Source organism: Dermacentor albipictus, unplaced genomic scaffold (genome assembly GCF_038994185.2).
Source record: "Dermacentor albipictus isolate Rhodes 1998 colony unplaced genomic scaffold, USDA_Dalb.pri_finalv2 scaffold_56, whole genome shotgun sequence".
NCBI lineage: Eukaryota > Metazoa > Arthropoda > Arachnida > Ixodida > Ixodidae > Dermacentor > Dermacentor albipictus.
This window is the reverse complement of record NW_027225610.1, coordinates 300,001-321,856: the sequence shown is the minus strand read 5'-3', so window position 1 is coordinate 321,856 and position 21,856 is coordinate 300,001. Positions and strand designations below refer to the sequence as shown.

Below are 21,856 nucleotides of genomic sequence, written 5' to 3'. Positions count from 1 at the left end.
TTTCCGGAGTCCTCCACTACGGCGTGCCTCATAATCAGAAAGTGGTTTTGGCACGTAAAACCCCAAATATTATTATTATTAATCAAGCCTGATAAATGTCCCTGCCCTTCCGCAGTTCATGACAGTTCACATGCTTCGAGTTCAACACACTCAAAAAAGGATTATGATACATTAGTTCCAGGGAAATGGTGAGCTGGTAACTTGCTAGAGTACACACATAAAATCACACATAAAGAAAAGAAGAAGCTTACATAACATATTTAAACGCTCGTACAGAAGAGGTCGCGCACGGCAAAATACACAGGTAAACAAAATAAATTCCAAAAATGAGAAACGTAGATGCATGAGGATACACTGAATATACATTATACATTGAAATAGAATACTAATTCGTGAATAATTTAAGCATTGGTCGAGGCATTAAAATCCACAAGTTAATGTTGATGCTGTATACATCTGGTAATTAATAAGTTATTTGGTTGTTTTTTAAAGGCAGCACTACTAGCTTTGAAGTTCAATCTACCTGCAAAGATATTCAGAACATGTGTCTGCATGGTACGCAGCACTTCATTTTACCTAATTAGTTCTTATTTTAGGTGCTTGTTTTCTGTGTTCTCGTAAACAGTAATATATGGTCTTTCCGGTCTTTCGGTCGAGGTTTGTTCATATAGTTTATTTTGTTGAAGTACCTGGAGCAATTTAAGCTAGTATGACATGCGCACTCTGATAATGGAATTTTTTATGAACAGTGGAACAGTTCGCAGGTCTTGTCATTTACCCCTGTACTTTTCAAAACAGCGCAATGTTTTCTCTCGCATAGTAATAAGTCTATGGTAATTTCTTTGCGATGTCGTTTCCCAGACTAGTATCCCATAAGTTACCTTTAAATGGAAGAGTGCATAGCACATACCTATTTGTAATCTTAGCGGGATGAAGTGTACTATTTTGTAAAAGCATCCAACTGTTTGTGCTAACGCGGTAATCAAGTGATGCACATGTGTATTCTAGTTTAGTTTCTCCTGTAACCACACACCAATAAATTTTTGTTCCCTAAGGTGTGCGATACAATTTCCTTCAAATTTTATACTTAATTTGCTTATAGGCTTGTTTATAGGTCGGAATATTATGTAGTATTTTTTTTTGCATTGAAGTGTAGCTAATTTTGCATTAACCAATTTTAAGTATGGTTTAAACAGTTATTTACGCTTCAAGTGATCTTAAATTGTCTGATAAGATGATAACGTTCGTATCTCAGCGTACATCGTACATAATAAGTTCAGGGGAATCAGATATTTCGACAATATCATTTATATGGGAAAGGAACAATAGTGACGCCAGTATGGACCCTTGGGGGACTCGTTGGTTTAACTTTATCTTTGTAGATAAGAAATCCATACTGACTTTTTTACGTTATATGATGTTTATCAAGAAAGGATGCAAGTTCATCGTAAATTACTCATTCAAACATTTTTTATATTGTTGGAAGCACGGATATTGGTCGATAGGAGACTAAAGTGTTGCTATCGCCGCCTTTATGTACCGCAGTGACTTTTGCCGCCTTTAACTGTTCAGGAAATACACCGGTAGTGAGGATGAGGTTGCTAATATAAACCAACACCGCACATGTCAATGGTTATAGCAATTTCAACTCAAGAGAGCCTATTTCATTTTGACAAATATGGCTGTCGATGTCAACTAGCATCTTATCTAACCTTTTTTTTTGCACTGTCATGCTTCTGTCTCTCATGACACAACCAGCCGAAGCATCGTGATTTTCTCTTTGTTTTTTACTGTTTAGGTCCACAACGTACCTTATTGTTGGCGCAGTGGCGTTTGCACCAGCACATGCAGCACACGACCACGCACACTGGGAAGGCCATGGCGACGATCATCAATACGATATTGGAGACCATCATCGTGTGCCACATGGAGCTGCTTTCTCCGGACGAGGGCGCTGCCGTCGTCACGGTAGCGTAGTCGGAATTCGTGAACATCTTTCGTATTCCGCGACGACGCCTTCTTGTGACCTGGACGGGACGGCTTGACGAACTGTATACTGGGCCTTTCCTCCGTCGACGCGGCTGTCACGCTCGTGCGTCTCCCGCCTTCTTGCACCGTGCTCGTCTGTGGTTGTGCGCCTTAAAGTATTAAGTACCAGCTGTGACGTCATGACGGGTGCCCATGGGAAGCGCCGGCTTGCGCTCTCGACGCGCAATACAATACAATACAATACAATACAATGCAATACAATACAATACAATACAATACAATACAATACAATACAATACAATACAATACAATACAATACAATACAATACAATACAACCGGGTGCGATTGGAATACCGCAATCGCGTTGCAATCGACCGTAAGAAACAAGTCCCCATACGAAAAAAACACAGCACTGGCAATTTGCAGCACAAAGTTTGGCGGTAGCATTCAGAGATCCCTGACTGCTTCTCACGCGTCCAGGCAACTGCCGCCTATGTAACCGTGACTTTTACCCGGAAGCGCTGGAGAGCGCCCGCCTCGGCTGCGGGAGGTTGGGGGTTCGATTCCCACCGGCGCCGGGCACCCACTGGCTCTCAGATGGGCACAAGCGTATACGCCGGCGTCGCGTTCGGCTTTCATCTTTAGGGGCAATACGCTTGGGAAAGACGCCTACGCCCTAAATTCTCGTCGAAACCCTCGTGAGCACACACAAAAAAGAAGTGATGTTTGGGCATCTCCAATGACAGCCATTTCCCATGTGGCGCTCTGAATGCACCTATTGAGGTGTAGGGTTGAGGACAAACACCCTTTTCCAAGCGTTGAGGTCTCATAATGGCCGAGCCCCGGTACGGGAGCGCGTTTATACCTAGTTTACCGGTAGTACACGGAGGTACACGCCGTGTACCTCCGGTAGCTCACCGGTAGGTACCTGGCGGCAGCACTTGCCTCCCATAGCAGCGGCGGATGCTTTTCGACAGGGCAGTCTGTGGTTGGACAACCAGGCGCCCAGAGACAACTCGCAAGTCTCTATTGGGCCCTCTATTCGCGATGCCAAACCCCCCGAAAGCCAAGCACCATGCCAGGGAACATCTCTACCCATTAGAAAAAAACAAAAACAAAAAAAAGACCAGTGGGTTTCCGGCGACACCGGGATATGAACTCGGTACCTCACCGCATACGAGGCGGATGTCCTACCGCTAGGCCACCGCTGCGTTAAAGAGTGATGCTTGGGCCGCTCCCACGGCGGCCACTTCCCATGTGGCGTTCCAAAAGCACCTATTGAGGTGGGAACGCCTTCGGGTTGAAGACAAATGCGCCAGAATTTTGGTATCATCTATTTTGACAACCACTATAGGAATTGTTGTACCAGGTAAAAAGAAAGTATGGGTTATTTTACGTGCCAAAACCACGACGTGATAAAGAAACATGCCGCAGTAGAGGAACTACGAATTAATTTTCACCACCTGTTTTTTTTTAACGTGCACCCAATGCACGGTACAGGAACGTTTAAGCATTCCGTCGCCATCGAAATGCGGCCGGGAAGCGAACCTTCGACCTCGTGCTTACCACCACAACCTCTCGTCCGCTTAAAAGCCGCCACAGTTGTCTAGGAAAAATTAATTTATCAATTAGGAATAAAAAAATTATGGATTACTGGCGCAGATAAGCAGCACAATGAAGTTGTCTATGGCGTAACAGTTCTGCGGAAACCTGCAAGGTGGAGGGAAGTAATTATTAAGGGAAAACGAGACATCCACCTAATCGTAACAATTAATAAAAGAGAAACCCCTACGGGTACCTCGAAATAAAAGGGTCGCAGTTGAAGAAAAATTTGTCCTGGACTGGAATTCGAATCCGACACCACCGCCTTTCCGAGGCAGCCGCTCTACCAACCGAGCTAACCAGGTGGCTAGCAGACGGCAGGGCAAAGCCGAACTTAACTCCAAGCAAAGGCAAGGGTTTCACGTAATAGCTCTCCGGGTACCCGCAAGGTGGAGAGAAGTGATTAATAAAGGGAAAATTGCGCAAGCTAGACGCGAAGTGCCCCTTGGCCTTTATTAAACTGGCGACAATTGCGTTTCGGAGTTAATTCTGGGGGCTCCATTGCAGGCTGCTCTGCTGGCTTTTCTTCGATATGTGGCTGCCGACCGCATGCAAACACACGTCTGCCTTCGATCGTTGTCCTTCACGTATACACGCTGGACGAAAACCGTTGCAGAACTACGCCCTCGACGGATTCACTGTAAAGCAGCACTGCACAGGTGCGGCGACCCCCGCTTACCGCAACCGAGCATCCAATCATCATCATCATCATCATCATCATCATCATCATCATCATCATCATCATCATCATCATCATCATCATCATCATCATGTCCATTGCAGTACGAAGGCGTCTCCCTGTGATCTCCAATCACCGCTGCCCTGCGCCGACCGATTCCAACCAGCAACCGCAAATTTCATAATTTCGTCGCACCACCTAGTCTTCTGCTGGTCTATACTGCGCTTCCCTTCTCTTGTTACCCATTCTGTCACCCTAATGGTCCACGGGATATCTAACCTACGCATTACATGACCTGCCCAGCGCCATTTTCTTTCTCTTAGTGTCTATTAGAATATCGTCTATACCCGTTTGCTCTCTGATCCAAACCGCTCCCTTTTCATCCCTTAAAGTTATGCCTAGCATTCTTTGTTCCATCGCTCTCTGAGCGGTCCTTAACCTGTTCTCAAGCTTCTTTGTCAGTCTCCAAGTCTGCGCCATATGTCAGCATCGGTAAAATGCACTGATTGCATACTTTCCTTTTCAATGATAACAGTAAGCTCCCAGTCAGGAGCTCACGATGCCTGTCGTGTTCCAGACCCTGCGTATTCAGCGTCTAAACTGTGGCGCATTAACCCCACGATGCCCGACCGCCATTTACGATGAAAGAAAATTAAAACTTGTTCGCATTCACTTCTGGCCATGGAGCGCGTATCGGTACAAAGAGTGAAATGATGATAGAGTAAGATGAGTTATTACGGTAATTAATTACCCAATAATTAGATTACTTAACTACCCACGAGCTTTCTTCAGTATGTCAAAAACGCTCTATGGTCTCTACATCGGGTTTCCAGGGCTTAAATCAGAGTCTTTAGCATCAAATTCAGCGTATGAAAAATGATACGCTGGGATTTGTGAAAAAAAAAGAAAGAACGGAAGAAAGACTTACCTATCCCAGGTCAGTAGCCACTTTTTTCTCTGTTCTCACGAGGAGTCCCTTCTACGACCTCCAAAGGCTCGAAAAGAGGCGAATATCGGCGATAGTTGAAAGCTCCACCCCAGAGTTGGATGAAGCGACGGGAATCGACGCTTACGCAATTAAAGGTCAAGCATGGCGAATCGGTCGAGTTGGAGTCCATTCATGATAGGTGATAGCGCATGGCGAAACAAGTGCACAGATGTGCTAGTTCTTTGACAGATTACGGGCATATGCAGTCTGATTACAGGAATAAGAGGACACGAGAGATCATAGAGGTGGCTGAGATAAGACGCCTAGGGGTCACGTGTGTCGGCATGGACGTGGTGTTCATAGTGTTTCTTCTTTTCTTTTTTTATATACTTTTAGTGTTCATAACGCTTGTTGAAGGGTCCTGTTTTTATCTCGCCTTTGCTGTTCATCCCTGCTTACGCACGTCATACATCGCCCGTGCATAAAATACAACCGGTTTTTGTTTTCCCGAATGAAGTTAGTTGAAAGTTTGCGCCTGCGTTCAAATGGAGGCCAATATGGCCGACATCAATAGCAGGATAACATGACTTAACCTGAGAAGAACCCCATCGCCTCCGATCAACGACACTCCTGTGATCAGTTCGGCACGGAATCTACAAAATTTACAAGCCGGTGGGAATTCCAGGCCTCCTAACATTGATTTAAGAGCACCCTCCTTCTTTCTGCCATCTTTCACGGTAACTACACCGCAAGATGGGAAAGCGTGAGAAAAGAGAGCTTATCACATGGCAGTGGAATTGAAGGAGCTACGAAGTCAAAAAGGCGGTCCGGCAACAATAACTTGGCAACGAGACTAAACCAGACGTTAGGATTTTTCAGGAAACTCATGGGTTAGCAAAACAGCCGCGATATCGAGCTATCGGGCCCCCGAATGGGAATAATAGAACATTAGCTACGCTCGTGAGGAAAGGGCAGGTGGTAATTCGTCACGACACCTAAATCTTGGATATTGAGCATGTGCTTATGGGGCTCCTCCCGAGATGGAGGAAGCCCTCAAGTACATTTATTCTAAACTTATATAATAATCCAACCCTCAAAAGGCGGCGCTTCATAACTCTCTTTAGAAAGGCTGTATTGATGGGAGGATTAGTCCTCTAATCATATTGGGAAGCTTCAATTCCCCGCGCGGTGCCGGGGCTGTGGTTATTCGAGAGTGAAGGGAACAATGATATGGCAAGACATTCAAGATACAGGGTTAACGCTCGTAAATGAGCCCGACTCCACTGGACCTATAGGGACCGGGCTCAAGAGGAATACCACACCGGATCTTACAATCGTAAACAAGGTCGCAAAGGTCAAATGGAGAAACGCCTTCGAAGACCTTGGCAGCGATCATAGAATTATAGAAATCAAGATCAAAGAAGCCGCAGACGCCGAAAATACTAGATACGTTAAATGAATCGACGGGGACAGGTTTCTCAATATAAGAGACCATAGGAAGGAAGAACCGATCGAAAACAGAACAATGGGCTGGAGACCTTATCAAAGAGGTAAGCGTAGCCACTTACACTATGACGTCGGAACAACCGGTAGAGAAGAAAGACAGTCGTCTCGCACATATGTGGGATGCGAAACAATCGCTACTACATAGATGGCGTCAGCAAAAGTACAATGGGAGTCTACGTAATCGAATAGCTGAGTTAAAGAAAAAGATTGAAGAGCATAGCAAGCGGTTATGCCCGTAACAATGGGATGAGTTCTGCAATGCTATGGTATGGTATGGTATGGCAAAACTCTAATGAAGTCCTGCAGATCGTGAGTCTTCACGAAGCGGGCCGCTCCCATGTGGGAACCGGAAGGCCGAGCCTCTCGGCCGCATCGTGGGCCTGCTGGACAGCCCAGAGTTGGTCAGCCAGAAGAGAGGGCTGCAGAGAACCGCCTCCCACCTCGCCGAGCTGTCAGCGATGATAGAGTGTGACCGGGCACACGGCCAGAGCATGTGGTCTAAGGTGGCAATTTCTCCGCAATGCTATGGATGGACAAATTTTTTGCTGACCAGATGTGGCGTGTACTCAAATTCAAATACCTGCTAGATCCAGACAATCCCAGGATAGTTCAAAAACATAACTTGCGAAAGCTTCTGCATGGGTACAAAGGGAAGGAAGATGAACTCATCACTAAGGCAAGTGCTACATGCGTTCCCCCCAACCCAATCGTCGAGCATGGCGGTATGACGGAAAGCCTAACGAGACCTTAGATGAGGACTTCGCTACACTAGAGCAGTGCTGCGAAAACTCAACACGAAATCTGCCGTGGGGTCAGATGGGATTAATAACAAGATGCCGAGAAATCTGGATGACCAGGCAGTAGAGAACATTACGAAACACATAAACGAATGCTGGGCCAAGGGCTCTATACCACAACAGTGGAAGAAAGCCCAGGGTATACTTATTCCTAAACCTGGCAAACCAATCAAATCGCAAATCTACGGCCGATATTTCTCACCTCTTGCGCAGGAAAGCTTATGGAGCATGCATTCCTTACAAGAATAAACAATTATCTGGAAGAGAACGAAATACATCCAAATACTATGTTGAGCTTCTGGGCTGGACTCTCTACTCAGGACGTCATGCTGCAAATCAAGCAGCAAGTACTAAACTGTAAAGCGAGGTCCACCAGAGCTATAGGGTTGGATTTCAAGAAAGCACTTGAGAAAGCAGCTCATTCGGCCATACTCGGTCGAGTCAACAACCTAAACGTAGGAGAAAGGGCTACAATTACATTCGACACTTCCTAACGAATAGGAATTCTACCCTCATCACGAGGGAACTCGATGTTTGAGGTGAGGGACACGGGCAGTTCGGGTGAAGCTTAGGGCCCCATGATATCGCCCATGATCTTTAATCTCATTGTGATACCATTGTTGGAAAAGCTCGAGAACATCGAAGGAGTCAATCACTCCTTATATGCGGATGATATTACCATATCGATCTCGCAAAGCAGTGACGGAGAGATAGAACAGAAAACACAGGAAGCGGTAGAAGATAAAGTAGAGGAGTACGTCACAGGCACGGGGCTTGAATGCACCCCAGATAGATCAGACCTCCTCTACGGACCCACCCTCGAGAGCAGGCCGCCCAAGGGATACACCAAGGAGAGACAGTACGAGGAAATACACATTCGCACGAAGAATGACGGCGCCATCCCCATCGCTAAACAAATTAGCATCCTGGGAGTCAACATTGAGTCGAAGGGAACTAACGGCGAAACTCTTAGAAAGCTCGATACCAAGGTCACTAACACCATTAGGTTGATCAGGAGAATCACGAACACGTATCTGGGAATGACGGAGGATAGCATTAACTAGGCTCATTCACTCTTTTGCTATAAGCCACATCATTTACGTAGCTGCGTACGTTAAGTGGTACAAGGCCGAAAATGACAAAATAAATACACTCATAAGGAACGCTTTTAAGCAGGCCATAGGCTTGCCTGAAAGCACCAGTACTGAAAGATTCATGTAGCTGCGCATGCATAGCCCTTTGGAAGAATTGATTGAAGCTCAGCAGATAGCTTAGTTGGAAAGACTATCCAGCTCCAGGACTGGCAGAAGTATACTTGATAAATTACGAATTAATTACCATAACTAGCAAGGACCGAAGGTTGCGTTGGCCAGAGACATTAGGAGCAGCATTGAAATCCCAAATTTACCCCAAAAATATGCACTCAGAATTCAATCAGGGCCGGAGAACGAGCAGATCTGAAGCTCTGCTCAAACGCTATGACAATGACGAGGAAGCGCTATGCATGGATATCGCGGAGTATTCAACTCACAAAGCGTTTACAGCAGTGGCAATTAATACAAAGCAGGAAAGCATACATACGTGCACAATCAAAACCAGGGTTTGCGAGGTTGCGGAGGAGGTTGCCATCGCTCTGGCTATCGTTTCTCCCAAATATAAATACATAATTAGGGACTCTCAATCGTCTATACGAAGTTACGCTAGAGGGCGGATATCAGTTGAAGTTGCAAGAATTTTAATCAGTGAAGCCAAACATATCATCTGAGCGATCAAGGCAGAAAGCTGGGCTAGTTGGCTCGTCCTGTCGTCTTCTCTGTCTTTGTCCCTGCTATATTGCGCTAGTCTTTTGAATAATATCATCTGAGGAATTTCACAAGAAAATCATCTGCTTCCCAGCCCATACAGAGTGCGAATCCACCACAACCCCCAACCTTAACGAGTCTGCCCATCGTATTGCGCGAGGACTCATTAGCCGCGCCCTATTGGGGGGGGGGGGGGGGAGGAGGCGTTCTGAGGGAGGAGGAGATGGAACGGAAGGATAGGGTTAGACTCTTCTCATTAAGCGACATTACTCAATTCTATAGAAAGTCGAGGTGCATATATCCACGTCCTAGCCCAAAATTGGACAGGTCTGTTAGACTCTTCTCATTAAGCGACATTACTCAATTATATAGACAGTCGAGGTATATATCCACCTCTTAGCCCAAGATTGGACAGGTCTCAGGCGGTTGACTGAAGGCGCCTTCAAACAAGAACTTACACGAACCCGGTACATCTAACTGCATGTTTCCGGAATTATACCCTGATGCCAAATGTAAATTATGTGATAGAAGAGTCACCCTAGAACATATACTCTGGGATTGTGAAATAGTTCAGATAAGAATTGCAATCCTCTCGGATGACCTAGAGGCGCTATGGAGAGCCGCACTGACTAGCTCAGATCTTCAGGACCAACTTTGGGCTATCCAGCAAGTCCGGGAAGCTACCGAGAGACAGGGCTTCTCTGCTGCCCCCGGTTCGGCCTAGACCCACGGCCATCAATTGCAGTAAATCCACAAATATGATTGAACAAAAAATGTCCCGAATATCAGGTATAAATGTTTAATCAATGCTCATTCCTAGCGTTTGTAAAGAAAAAAAGAAACATATGGAGGTGCCGGGGATCGAACCCGGGGCCTTTCACATGCAAAGCGAACGCTCTACCACTGAGCTACACCCCCCGCACGCATGCACGTCCGTCCGCACACTTCCCCTTCGCCTAGACGACGCGGAGAGCGTCACCGGCGTACGCACGTGTTTTCCAAGGAGTAATTACGTTACTCCTTTCATTCACAACGTACTACTGTCGAAAACGGAGCGGGTGTAGGACGGTTTGATGTCTTGAAACAGACGCAAAACTTTCAAAAGCCTACGCAGACGTTGAAGAGACGCTAAAAAGGAAACAAAAAAAGTGAGAGCGTGCTTGTTGCTTCCGCATCTACATCACCGAAACAACTGAACCCTTCCATGAAAGCGAGGCTTGATAAACTGGAAAAATGCGCAAAAAACTAAATACAGATGGCGGCGTCGCCATTCCCGCACCAGCCATCCATGACGTTATAGATGTCGGTGGCCTCTATTAGGGCGTGAGTGAACGGCAAAAGTGTAACTACCTCGTGTTCTTAAAGGGAAGCTGATAGGTTTTCCAGAAAAAATGAGTGAACATCTGTACATAATGGTTTTCAACCCTCCGAATTCGAATATCGTATCGAAATGGAGCGAAAGAAAGCGCAAATATATTTTATTTCAACGAAAAGTGCAGCCACGGACACGCCCGCATCGCGCGTCTCGTTTCCGCCTGTGATTGGTCGGTGCGCCTCGTGACGTCAACTCTAGTAACCGACCGCTGCCGCTACACATGAAGCGCGGTGCCAGGTAGTTTGGTGCTGTTTTTCTGAGACGGTAATGGAAAATTGAGAGAGACTGCGTTTTTCTGAAGAGTTCGGCGTTACTCCCTACATGTACGAGCCGATTGCGACGAGCCGGCCTCTCGAAGAAGCAAACGATGCTGGTGCGAGCAGTGCTTTCGACGCGAACGAAAGCAAAGTCTACAGCGCAATTTCAATTTCAAAGTCTACAGCGCAATTTCTACAGCGAAGCAAGCTACAGCGCAATTTCAACCGACGATTACGTCGCTCCTAACTAAGAAAAAAACCCAAATTTTACCTACATGGTTTATAAGGTTCCCGCATCCGTATATGAGCGTCTTATTGAATTCGACAGACTCTTCAGCTTGGGGTCGGAAAACTGAACTTGCCAAGTTTGGGGAACCTTTTACTGTGCCAATGCGGCCCAAATACGAGAAAATACTTTGTTATCAGGGACCTCACACGGACGTACTGGCACTGCACTTTAGACGTGAAATTAAAAAAAAAGAAAAAGGAACACTGTTGCTTTCATTTCATCTTCTCGTGACTAACATATAAATAACTGAAAATTAGAATTTTTTGAAGGAATGCCTTGCCTGTCTGAAGTGATTTGGCGCCTCTCCGTGTTATCTCTTTAACACTCAGAGAGATATATACATAGACTGCCACCTCTAAACGACACACACACACACATGCTACTCTTAAAAACTTAATGAAAGGAAATTAAAAAGAATACATATGGAGGTGCCGGGGATTGAACCCGGGGCCTTTCACATGCAAAGCGAACGCTCTACCACTGAGCTACACCCCCGACGCGGCGTATACGCCTCCTACCGCGCGCGCCATGCAGGAAAGCCGCTGTAGCTCGAGGTGCGCTCGATAAGCTCCGTTCATTTGTTCACAGCAAACGTTTCGTCGTGGCAGTCTCGCATTTGCTGCCGTTATCTGAATAATAATCTTTTATTTGCTTTATCTAAGAGCGGAAGAGGATGCAGTGGGCGAGGTATTAACGCGGTAGCATTAAGGGCCCCGTGTCGCGGAAACCCGGCGTCGGCGTTCCGCGTCGGACGTCGTTGCGGCAAAGGACTGTTCTTACCACCCATACCCAGGCCCTCCATATGGTGCAAGGAAGTTACGGGACTAATTGCATTTCTTTAGCTAAAAAACGTAGAGAAAGCGTAAAGTACGACTTACGCACAACCTACAGACATCACAGCGTCGGACTGCAATTTCACTATACGAGAAAACATAATTTTATTAAGCAAAAACTCAAAGAAACACATTTTCCAGCCGTTCTACCATTCATAGGCCGGCGACGGCGCCCGCCATTTGCGCGCGCCGGCGCCCGAGGTTCTTGGGGGCCACGGAGCGGCGCGCCCAGTTCCTTGCAATACCTCCAGATGGTGCTCGCTTCCGCCGCGTCACGTCCCACGTAAGAGGCCGCGTTTCTACCAGAAAGCCCACCTTCGTGCACACCGTTCGCGACCACTATTTCCCGGTGGTCGCGGAAAGCGCCGAACGTTTGCTTCACTACTGCTTTAATGTTGCCTATATATTAAAAAATAATGTGAGCTAGGTACTTTGTCTATAGCACTTATATAGCCATAAATTACGCGTGAATTCTTGTAAAGTTGAAAACAAGAAGGTGGCTGCATTGATAGGTGGGCATGTAGTACAATTTTGCAAAAGCAAGCAGTCGTAAAAGCAGTGACAAGGTTAAGCTGCCACAAACGCGTCTATAGTACGACACAAGCCCCGCCCACGCCCTCATAACCGCCAGCCACTGTTCCTCCGCGAGGCTGCAAATAGTTCGAACTTCAAACTTTTCTTGTTACCTAAATAAGGCGGTACCACAAAAGTAATGTTATACGCGCGTAATTTCATACGGTTTCACTCGTCTATTCTAGTGGAACGGCGAAAGCCCAGTTCTTTACTGAACTGAAACAAAACGCTTCCTTCGCTGCAGCTGTTTACTGTCAAGTTTCACTTCAGCTGGCAGTGATGTTTCACGAGTAGAACGGGCTCAGTAATGAAATTAACTGCACCGAGAACTTTTGAAGAGTGAAATGCTCAGACTCAATCCATACACTTTATCCATGTCTGTTGCACATCTCGTCGGTTCCGCGGATGAAAGTACTCTCCAAGAACAGCAGGCGCTCCGGAGGTATCAAGTACGACGCCATTCCGAAAACGTCGCATGACGACGACTTTGCTTCTGTGATTGGCTAGCGGAGTAACACAATTACGAGCGAACCGTTTGCCTTGGTTGCCAACTGGTGATTTTTAAAAAAAATGGTGTCCTACTATAGATGCACATTCTACATTGCCCTAGAAACTCATGGTCAAAATAGTTAAAGGATATAAATAAATAACGCAGAAAAGCATCGAACATATAATGCATAACTATAAGGGGCGTGACTACCGGAAAAAATGCAAATAATAATAAAAAAAATATTTATATAAAGTAATACTCCTTTTTTGTTCCTAATGTCTACAAAAATAAGACAACTATGTAGGGCGGGCAATGCGTATGCTGGTTCATATCGTGTGACATTTTAGTGGTATGAGTGGATATATCTGACAAAGCAAATACAACTTTTTTTTAGTTCGTGATCCTTATGCTGGCCTTACCTCCAAGTCACCCTCTTATACTATCTTGAGCTATCGCCGTCAGCGCTTGCCGTGGAGAATTTCATCCCCCTTAACCCTTCCCCTTGCGCAGGGTAGCCAACCGGAACTACCTTTGGTTAACCTTCCTGCCTTTCTCTGCATTATTTTCTCTCTCTCTCTCTCTTCACGGTGCCCCACCCGCACAGCAGAAACAACAGCAGTCCCAGAAGGTACAGCACATTTTGCGACGCATGTAACAGGGACGCCGGACAAGTTTATTTGCTATTTCCAGTTGCTCATCTTACGCTCATTCAAGGAATGACTGATTGAGTGGCCTATTACGTGTACAGCGCGGATCACTGTGGGAAAAATGACGCAATGTGCTGCAAGTATAGAAAGGCATGTCGCAGTTACCTAATTTGTGAACTAATTAGTCATAATTATCATAATTGTGGGCGAGATTATTGTCATGTTAATAATTCTGAATTAGGGTTAAGTAATGTAATATGAATTAATTTTCTCTACCATTACTATTCTTTATTGGGCTTAAGAAATGTAATCGCAATTAATCTTATGTAGGCATAAGTCATCTTAACTCCTCTAATTCTTGGTGATTAACCTTAACTAATTTATTGATGATCAATCACAATTAGGCTTGTCATCTTAATGAACAGTAATTCATTCTCATAAGTCTTAATCAACTTGTTGTTACCCAATCGAAATTAATGAATACTAAATACTCTTAACTATTATTGATTAAGCTTCATGAATTACTTGTTGCGGCACTTGTAGGGCCTGCTTCCTTTCTGCACAGACTGCATGGTGGGGATGAATGTATGGCATACTTGCTGCGACAGCTGCACTGGCCTACTTTCTTTCTACACGGACTGTATGATAGCGTTACTTGTAGTAAATGTAGTGGCCTGCTTTCTTTCTCCGTAGTCTAGTTACTTGTTATGGCAACTTTACTGTCTGCATCCTTCTTGCGCTGACTGTAGTGGCCTACTTTCTTTCTGTGCCGACTGTAAATGTGAGTGTTGTAGTCACAATCACAAACCTCAGTAGTCATTACGTAGTAATAAAGGATCATTATATATCGTAGCATCGTATCGCGCTTTAAAGGGACGGACGGACGGACGGACGGACGGATTTCCGAAGGAGGTAGGCCTAGAATGCTTACGCATGAACTGTCACGTGATGCATGCGCCAAACGTCTCGAAGAGCTTGATGGCTTCGCCGCGACAGGAGCGTGAATCCAACCAAATAAAAAAATAACTCTGTAGATGATAACTAATCGTAATCGAAGACGCTTCTAGCAGATATGCGAAATGAAAGCGATGACCGGGACAAGTAGATATTGGCAGAAAGAGTAAAGGGATCGAAGCGCTCGATCTTTGCCATCGTTGACACCGTCAAGTGCTGCCGCCTATTCGAGAGCGCTCGCATTGATCCACGGCAAAATTCACAGCCTGCGAGACGGTCGGTGCGGCTGCGCCATATTGTTTTGCACTTGCATTAATAGAGGGCGGTTGGGCGCTATTTGGGTCTGGATGACGAGACCGAAACAAGGCCGAAGTTGCCGGGATAAAGTACTCACTAGAGAAAAGACGAATATAGACGCTTGTCTGAGATTAGGAATGACTATACAACCAGGTTAACATAGGGTTTCAGAATAATCTATAAACGCAATCTAAAATACAAAGGAAAAAAAATAAACAGGAAACTGCCACGCATTGCGCATGACCTCGAAAATGAAGCGGTAGTGTGATTTATTCGCGAACACGCAAGGAAGAAGCTCAGGATTGTACAAAAACACAGGGAACACGCGTTTTGACACGCTCAGTCCCAAAAAGAACTTATTTTTACTGAGACACAGCGCTTATAGGAAAGCGAACGACTAAAGCAAGAAAAAAAATAGACATGCCTGTATAAAACTTGTGAAATCATGACATTTATTAAAGGAGAAATGATCATCCACTTGGCTGTAGCTGTAAGCTACAAAGAAAACCCTCAAGGGTTTCACAGAGAGGATGCTTCACAGTTGAAGATAACTTTGTCGCGTACCAGTCATTTATCTTTCAACTCATTTTTACTGAAACACTTTACACTTACAATTGAAACCTGCAGCATGGGTCTAAGCAGAAATCTATGTGTGCGACACGTTTTAGGATAGCATTATTTTTATGAGTGCCTTTCTTTTTTTGCTGCACTATCTTGGCGCGTAATTTGGCACATATCACTTGAAAGGAATGATCCACCGTTATATTTGGATTACTGGAAAGTAATCTCAGGAAATTTTGTGCTTAACAAAATGTTTTTGATTCGCCCTATATTCGTATATTAGTAAAGCCTAATTCGTTGAAAATCTCAAAGCAACGAAGTCAACTCAATATCTCATAAAGCTTTGGCCAGGAAATGTGGATAGATGAGAGGTCACAAAGAAATCTACTATTTACAAAACGCCTCGAAATCGATTCAAGTATCGCTCCAGTAACCACAGTACCACGTTGGTTTTAGGTACATTGTCAGGCATTCATAGTTCTTTGCATTTTGACTACTCCCGCTTCCTCACACATTAATAATAATAATAATAATAATAATAATAATAATAATAATAATAATAATAATAATAATAATAATAATAATAATAATAATAATAATAATAATAATAATAATAATAATAATAATAATCAGCCCATTTTATGTCCACTGCAGGACGAAGGCCTCTCCCTGCGATCTCCAATTACTCCTGTCCTGCGCCAACCGATTGCAACTAGCACCCGCAAATTTCCTTATTTAAGCGCCCCACCTAGTCTTCTGCCGTCCTCGACTGCGCTTCCTTTCTCTTGGTACCCATTCTTTTACCCTAATGGTGCAACGGTTATCTAACCTGCACATTACGTGACCCGCCCAGCTCCATTTTTTTCTGTTCATGTCAATCAGAATATCGGCTATACCCGTTTCCTCTGTGATCCAAACCGCTTTATTTCTGTCTCGTAACGTTATGCCAAGTATTCTTCATTTCGTCGCTCTTTGCGCGGTCCTTAACTTGTTCTCAAGCTTCTTTGTCAGTCTCCTAGTCTCTGCCCCATATGTCAGCACCGGTAAAACTGTCTGATTGTACGCCTTCCTTTTCAATGATAGTGCTAAGCTTCCAGTCAGGATCTGGCAGTGTCAGCCGTATGCACTCCAACCGATATTTATTCTCTTATAAATTTTCGTTACATGATCAGGGTTCCCTGTAATTGACCTAGGCGAACGTACTCTTTACAGACGCTAGATGCTGACTGGCGATCTTGAACTCTTGTTCCCTTGTCAGGCTATTGACCGTTATCTTTGTCTGCTGCATATTAATCTTCGATCCCACTCTTACAATTTTTCTGGTAAAGTCCTGAATCATTTGTTTGCTGGCAATCAAATATCAGGCAATATGCTGATTCACAAACAAATGAATCAGCATATTGGCTGATATTTTATTGCACCTCATGAAGAACACGTGCAGCTTGACCCGTTTTAAAGCGTCAGCTTTTCTCAGCGCGTTCCTCAGTTTTGAACCGCGCCATTCGCATTGCAGACCTTTGCAACACGCGTGAGATAATAGCATTTTATTCCAACTTCGTTTTTTTTTTCTAAAACTTAATTTAATGTTCGATGCCCTTGGCGAAAAGTAGCCTCTCTGCTTCTTGCCAATGGGAAATATTAGAAGTTCAGATGAGTAAAAGCAGAAAAGTTGCAGAAGAACCCTTCGTTACTGTTGCTGCTAAAAGGATAGACGCCAACGCTAGGTCTGTAGCTTTCAGTGTACTAAATACTTCTTCACACATTCATCTGGAAACGACTCGACGCAGATCAATGAAAAAAAAGAAAAGAAAAATCGCAGCGTCGCCATAAGGGCGAAGTTATTAGTTCGATTGCAACATGTTAGACTATTGCACGAGACAGGCTCGCACACCGTGGGCTCGTAGTCGTAGTGGCAGGATGAATTGCAAGTAGACGTAAGCTAAGCAAGTAAACACGCCTGGTGTGGCGTGCGAGTGCACGTGAACGGAGAAAACTCGACGAGCGCGAGCAACATCGATTGGAACGACGGGGTCTCGTCGGCGTTGTCGCCTTGTGTTCAAGTTCAAGTTCAAGTTCAAGTTCAAGTTTATTCATCAGCGATGTGAGTTTTACAAAGAATTGTATACAGAATTAGCACTACACGGGGAGTCCCAAAGTTCATCAAGACATCCCAAAGACATCCCAAAGACATCACCGTCCCGTATTGCAGCACGTTCACGGCGGGCATGCTGTTTGCGTCCGCTTCGCGTTTTTGAATTGCAGTATTCGCAGGATTACGCGCGGAAGTACATATTGTGTCTGCATCTAAACAAACGGAGTGGTCTTGGCGCGTCTGCGAGCCCGCGTTGCTTAAGTGCGCGATTAGCGTTTCGCTGAAGCTGTTCGGCCGGCGCTCTGAGTACGCATGCGGGGCCATGTCTGCGCGATGTTTAGGGACGCGGTGCCTCGTTTGCAGAAGCGGTGCACCAGAGAGAGAGAAAGAAGTTTAATGACACGAAATGCCGAGAGGTCGGCCTGAGGTATATTCCTCTAGTCAGCTACTCGGAATTGGGGGAAGGGGAAGTGGGAAAGAAAGAGGGAAGAAAGAGGTGCATGATGGGTGACGATGATGATAGAAGGAAGATGTAGAAAATATGGCAAGCAATTGGGCATGCTCAAAGTCTGCAGTCCAGGCCCGTAATTTACCACCAGCGTAATTTACCGGTGCACCAGCGCACACTATTATGGCCCCACCCTAGCATGGCTACTACGATGGCGCAAGCGGGCAAGGTCTGCATAGGCAGTTCGTTCCAGTTAGCGAAGCTGTATACCTCGAGGTCTTAGAACACACCTTCTGTGCACAAGTGTCCACGATTGGACGCGAATATGCTTACCCCCTTATGCAGAAATGCAACTTAAGTCGAAGCCCATGCTTGACTTGATTCAGATGACGCCTGGCGTTAACGTGCACAAAGACGCTCTCTGCGTTTCCTTCGGCGCGTTCCCGATAGGCGTCACTCAGATCAAGTCAAGCACGGGCTTCGACTTAAGTTGCATTTCTGCATACGGGGGTTAGACTTTGTTCGCCACCTGACATTCAAATTCTGACGCAAAGGGAAATTACGGGTAATGCGAGTAATGTTCCTCAGAAAACGTATTAAAGCTCAAAACGTCTTAAAACGTAAGCCATGGGGCCAGCCAGCAATGCTTAGTGGTGCGAAGATGCTTTAACTACGCACTCATCCATTTGCGGCTGCCGTAAACAGCAATTATACGACCACTGAAATGCAGTGCTCGACGCGGTGTTTCCGTTGGAAGCGCGCGATGTACTTTCGCACGACACGTGCGACTTTGCCGCTTTATGTGCCTCTGTCGCCACCTACCTATACAGGCCTCACGGTGCCGTGGAAACGCCGAAAGAAACCGGCGGTGGCGTTCATTTGGAGACAGTGAACACCTCGATGTCTAGGTGGCGCAGACCACGTCTCTATACCGAGAAGGGTGGTCCGGCGCTTCCGGTGGCCATATTCATACATCGGGGTCGCGCACGAAACACACGGACGAAGCGGACTTGCCCAACTTTCGGTTCTTCGCATCCGGCAGCATTTGTGTTGTGCAGGGGGCGTAATAACAAAATATGTTACGCATAAAGGTATGTTTAGAAATTGTTTACAAACCGGGCTACGATACATAAACAATGTCGCTGCTAAAAATAGGTCACAACATGTTGATGTTGATTTCTTTTCAACATGGCACACGCCCCAGAAAAGGATTTTTAAGAATGTTGTATTTAGAGACATCAGAAGGCACGGGCTACGTTGCAGCCGGCTATTCCGAAATCCCAAGTTCTTTAGTCAAGCAAAAAAGAACAGCTAAAACAAAATATATCAGCAAGCTCTTTACTCATACAAATATTGGCAACACAAACATGAAATAGAACCCATAACTAACAAAACACATCTATATATTTAACAAGCTTTTCAATATATCGCGAAAAGAAACATATTAATTGCGGGAAATAGCGAAACCTAAAAAAAAGAAAGAACAGAAGCAATTAAAAGAATATGTGGCAAGAAACTCTGCCGAGAGATGGGACCGCAACAAAGTAACCTGCTGGGTGCTCGTAGAAGCTTACGAAGCATATTAGCTTGCGGCCGCTTTCGAAAGCGCACAGCTCCAAATTATGACAACCTTCGAGAAGTAATCGAAAACGCAGGATGACGCAAAGGGAAGTTCAAGGTTGCGAGCTCTTTTCGCCAAATCGTCTTCTTTGTTGAACATCAACGTCGCCTTTGGCACCGCTCCTGGTTACACCAAAACAATGTCACAACGCGTGTAAGCTTTATGAGCTGTCGGCAATAGTCTACCAAAGGCCACTTTCTCAGAAGCAGTGATCAAACAAATAAAAAAGCTGTGAGTCTCGTTGTCCTCGAAAGCATATTTTTTTTTCGCATCGTCATATTGGACGGACTCGGTGTAAATGACATGCGCAATCGTCACAAACGTGATTTGTTCCCGCCTCGTGACACCTTGTGTACAATATTTGACGCCTTCGTTTCTTGTGTCACAATTTTGGGCAGTAAGAAAAGAATCCCGGTAGGGGAGATTCGGAGAAAGGCTCGAGACCTAGCTATACTTAGGAGTTATAATTAGATATAGTAATTAATAACTGCAATAGAGAGAGAGAGAGACAGAGGAAAGGGGAAAGGCAGGGAGGTTAACCAGAGGGGAAGATCCGGTTTGCTACCCTACGCTGGGGAGAGAGGGGAAGGGGAGATAAAGTGATAACAAAGTAGAGATAAAGAAAGAAAGGAGCATAGACATACAATCACAGTCGGTCACTGTCACCGCATACTGTCACCGCACAGCACAGTAGCACTTGCAGCACTATAAGTATCTGTTCAGGCTATAGCCGCTTGTCCAATTGTGTTGCCTTTAAAAACTTCAACAGTGCCCTCGTCGCCCTCTGCTGCGATAATAACTGCAATAACTTCCACGTAACCATAGGAAAGAATAGCACGACGATTATTCCTGTCACAGAAGGTGAGATCAGCGAACGTGCGCTGGTTCAATCAGCCTAAATCAGCTATTCCACTCAGCTTTAGTTTACAATCCGCCATTACTCCTTCGTCATGGGTCAGAACGGGTCGGGTCCAGCCAATATATTTGGGCGCCGCGCAACATATGGGTGAGGCCTGAGCTATTCTGACCAACCACGGAGTGCTAATGACGGATTTAGAACAAAAACAGATTGAACTAGCTTAAAATTATATCACTGTAAAATTATTTGTACCCTTAGCTGTTAAGAAAGGTATAATACTGTCTATAGCTCCCAGCCTTACACCACAAAGAGGGTGTAAGGGTGGTGTGAGGTATAGACCGATTTACAAGGGTGTAAGTTATTTCACAGCGTACCAGCCGTACTCTCGTATTACCCTAGAAGGCAAGACTTTCAAAGCTTAAAAGGGTGGGGAGGTCATTCAGTGTCGTTCCAGTGTATAACCGGTGCAGTGCGCACGCCATACGCGCGCAAACAGCGACACACGGCAAAGCGTAAAACACACAAAGAATTATTGGACCACTGAGAACGGGTGCTTGTGATAATTTAGGGTTATCGATCAGGGCAAATTGAGTGACGGCGTGCTTTGTCTTCACAAATCAAAGCAAATGGCAGGGACTGTCATCGGCCACCGAGAGCGGTTATCCCTTTAGCGATGATTGACGCCCTGACAGTAGCGTAAAAGCGGCAACGTTATAAAAAAAAAGGAGGGGTAAGGCGACACTAAGGTGGGAGCTTATAGCTGTGGAGAGAGAGCGGTGTGCCAAGAACGTAATGTGATTTGATTGGGCCAGACGGAGCGAAGTCCGCGATAAATCAAAGGACACAGTATAGCGACAGTCGTCGCGACGTGTGACTTCGCTTCATGAAGTTTAGGCAGCCGACACATCAATATACTACGTCGTATGCACAATATTTGATGGGCTGTGCACAGAATTGGTTTGTACGTTATCCAGCGTGCATTGTCTGCCTTTTTTTTTTTCGTCGGTGACCGTTTATCACCTGGTTGTCGCTGTTATCGCTTGTTGCTACACGCCGAGCCTTCTTCGTGTGGAATCCGATTGAGCGTGCGCGACGCGTACATTTTTTTTTCGAATGCACGCGAGCAACTGCAATTACTCTGGAATATCTAATTATCCGTGTATAACTAACGAACGGGAAAGATAAGTGGAGCTTTTCTTTCTGGGCAATACTTCAACTGATTGAAGAGTTAACATTCATGACTTCCGCGTATGAGA

The 21,856-nt window shown here is 45.3% G+C and overlaps 1 long non-coding RNA gene and 2 other non-coding genes across 3 annotated transcripts in view; all 3 read right to left on the bottom strand.

The window, feature by feature from the left end:
• Positions 1–3,637: 3,637 nt before the first annotated feature.
• Positions 3,638–21,856, bottom strand: part of LOC139053021 (uncharacterized) — a 155,529-nt gene continuing 137,310 nt past the window's right edge. The window contains exon 5 of the long non-coding RNA XR_011510170.1: positions 3,638–3,700. This is a non-coding gene — a long non-coding RNA (uncharacterized lncRNA). The remainder of the gene's footprint in view (positions 3,701–21,856) is intronic.
• On the bottom strand, positions 10,151–10,222 carry TRNAA-UGC (transfer RNA alanine (anticodon UGC)). The gene has a single exon. It is a non-coding gene; the product is annotated as a tRNA-Ala (tRNA).
• TRNAA-UGC (transfer RNA alanine (anticodon UGC)) lies at positions 11,649–11,720 on the bottom strand. Its single transcript has one exon. It is a non-coding gene; the product is annotated as a tRNA-Ala (tRNA).